The sequence below is a fragment of the Talpa occidentalis genome, unplaced genomic scaffold (assembly GCF_014898055.3).
Source record: "Talpa occidentalis isolate TD23 unplaced genomic scaffold, MPIMG_talOcc4v2.1 talOcc4.9, whole genome shotgun sequence".
Taxonomy (NCBI): domain Eukaryota; kingdom Metazoa; phylum Chordata; class Mammalia; order Eulipotyphla; family Talpidae; genus Talpa; species Talpa occidentalis.
The window spans coordinates 71,834,928-71,838,013 of record NW_023605305.1 but is presented as its reverse complement, the minus strand read 5'-3'; the positions used below and the strand labels follow the sequence as shown (position 1 = coordinate 71,838,013).

The following is a 3,086-nucleotide window of genomic DNA, read 5'->3' as shown; positions in this document are numbered from 1 at the left end:
ACCTCCACTGGGAGCGTTCCCCCCACTCATGGTGGTGGCTCCCCCTACCCTAGTTCTTGTGCTGCCAAGGTCTCCCCTTCGCTGGGCCCACACTCCATCCCTCTTGTGGTTGAAGTTGCCAAAGCACGGGGGACCAGAGTTGGCCCATGCCAGGCAGTGACAGAATGAGATCAAACAATATGAGGTCCATTCTATTTTTTTTAGATTTACTTATTTATGCATACAAGAGCTGGGGTACAGGCCAGCAATGTGGTGAGAGGATTCACCAGAGACAGAGTGGGGAGCAGAACAGGTTGATCTACTGAAATACACTGCTGAGGGGAGTAGCGGGCGAGACAGGGGAGGTCTGCTGCGCCATGTGGGTTGCTCCCTGGCCGGGGATCAAACTCGTGCTGCACAGGTTGCGGATAGCTTCATAGGTTGCGTCTTAACCCCTTGCGCCACCAGGGAGACATGAGGTCCATTCTAAAAGCCCCAACATTGCTGTCTACTTACCTCACGTCTCCGTCCTCATCTGTCATCTCCAGGGCTACACCCTCTTCCCACAGGGGTGGGGGGGCTCCACCCTCCATCACAGCCTGGGCACAGATGCCACACCATCCCGGAGGCTCGCTTCCCAGAGAGCTGAGGCCAGCCCCAGCCTAGGCTTTGTGTTGGGCACTCAAGGTAACCGACTGCCTGAGGCCTCTGTCCCTAGAGCTCAATAGCTCCTGAAGGGGCTGTGGGCAGGGACTGAGTCCACCTCGGCCCAGGCACCCTAATTGAGCAGTAGTGGCTCAGTAAATGTTGTTGACCGAGGGTCCCGAGGTGGGCACAGAGGCAGCGCCGTGGGCTTGCGGAGTGACTCCTCGAGGACCTGGTACCGGCAGGCGGATGGCGACACGCCAGGTGCTCTGAACCGGACCTTGGAGTGTCCTGGGTGACTGTGTGGAGCAAAGGTCAGCAGGGCACTTGGCCTTGAAGGATAAGATTTTGACAGTTGTGTGTGCAGGGATGGGCCTTCAGTCCTGAGCAGTGAGTGGGAGCAAGAAGGTATTTCGTGTGCATGGGTAGCAAACAGGTAATTTGTGTTCCAAGTGAAAACAGGCAAATAAGGACATACAAAAAGACTCAATCCAAGGATTAATCCAAGTATGCTTTTTTTCCGCCCCAAATATTAAGTAGACAAGGAGAAAAACACACTGGAACCCAGGCTTGGAGGACATTTGGGAACCCGACCCAGCGTGAACTGGGGACTGGTGGCTGCGGCGATGCGCCTGGCGCCTGGAGCGCTGGAACGCGCGCGCTGGGCTTGGAGGGCCGAGTCCCAGGTGGTTTCCTAAGGCTGCAGTGACGATGGGCCACGAAGATTTAGCCGTCCTGGTTTTCATCCAAGCACTGTTTCTGACAATGAAAAAAATCTCAACGTTTAACGGCGAGTCGGTTGAGTAAACTTTGGTCATTAAAAGTCTGGCAGTAAAAGAAAGAACAGTTATTGACACGAGAAAATGTTCCCGATAAGCTGCTAAGTGGGGAAAGCAGGCTATAAAACAGCATGAGCCAAGTGACCAGGTTTTATAGAGATGGACGTAGCTCCGTGCGCGGCGTGCGCCTCGCTCAGTCCCAGCCACGCGGGCGGCGCTGCGGGTTCTGTCACCGGCCTGGGGCCGCCTGCTCCCTCCGCGACTTGCCGGGTGGGGGGGGGGGCAAGTGTCCTTCCCTTTACTCTCAAGCGGCCACTGGCGCCCACCCAGCATGGCCCCCTCACCTCCCTTGAGGAACTGGCGACCACCCTGGGGGAGGGGCTTGCTCCCAGCTAACCGAGGTGGGGCATTTGCCCTTTGCCCCGGGTCCTTCACTTGCAGCTTCCTGGAAAACCTGGGGTGGGGAGGGTTGGCAGGTGGAGTATTTTCCAACCCCACCATAATTTTTGCTCATATATTTTTAATATTTACTTTCTGTTTAGAAGTTCAAAAAGTACAAAAGGTATAGGGTAAAAACTGTGACTTCTAGCCAGATTGTGACTTCTACACAGTAGGACCTATTTTGTTTTTCAGTTTTCACACCGACTTACATACACTTACAATACTCCATTTTATTGGCATCTTCTGTATCATCTAAATCAATACCAAAATCTAAACAACCATCACTTTCTCCTTCATTTCCTCTGTCATCTCTCCTCTGGTTGGAATGTCCATATTTTACATACTTTCAGTTTTTTCTGGTTCTTTATTAAACAGAATAACAATGTCTTCTTTCTTTCCACATTTTGTGCAGACCGCATGTTCACAGATACATTATAGGATAAGAATCTTTTAATGTCTTTTGTTTACATTTAACACATTTTTTAGCTTTGATAGTTATTTGTTTGTTGTATTTTACACGCCATTCAAGAGCTTTCTTTTATAGCACTGACATGCTTCATCATGAAGCTTTGCTTTAAATTTCCTGGTCTGAACACTCTTAACCAAATGCTCTTGTCATTTTTTAAGCTGAATGTGTCCTGATACCTCTAAGGCCTGGACCCACATCCCCATTCTGGGAGCTGAAACCACAACCACCTGGCATTAGGAGGAGAATGTGCAAGGAAGAAGGCAGTACCAGGAATTGGCTCAACAGACTTGACACCACTGTCCTGAGCATATCATTTTTGTCCTTCCATTTGTTTGATGTGGTCTATCATATTTATTGATTTGCATATGTTGAACCATCCTTGCATCCCTGGAATAAATTTCACTTGGTTAAGGTATAAAATTCTTTTAACATACCATTAAATACAGTTTGCTTGTGTTTTGTTAAGTACTTGCCACTATGTTTATCAGAGGTACACTTCTATAGTTTTATCTTTTTATGATATACTTTTCTGATTTTGGAATCAGGGTAATGTTGGTTTCAGAGAATATTCTTGGAAGACCTTTTCAATTGTTGATTCTTTCTTTTGCTATGCAGAAACTTCTTCATTTGATCCTGCTTGTTATTTTTGCTGTTGTTGCCTTTTGCTTTGTTGCCTTTTGTTGCAAGCAAAAAATCCTTGCCAAGAACAATGTCACAGAGCTTACCCTCCCCAAGTGTTTACTTCTAGGTGTTTTATGGCTTCATGTCTTATG

General features: G+C 48.4%; 1 pseudogene; it reads right to left on the bottom strand.

The window, feature by feature from the left end:
- Positions 1–776: 776 nt before the first annotated feature.
- On the bottom strand, positions 777–2,547 carry LOC119236813 (uncharacterized protein C9orf85 homolog; annotated as a pseudogene).
- Between the last annotated feature and the right edge of the window lie 539 nt (positions 2,548–3,086).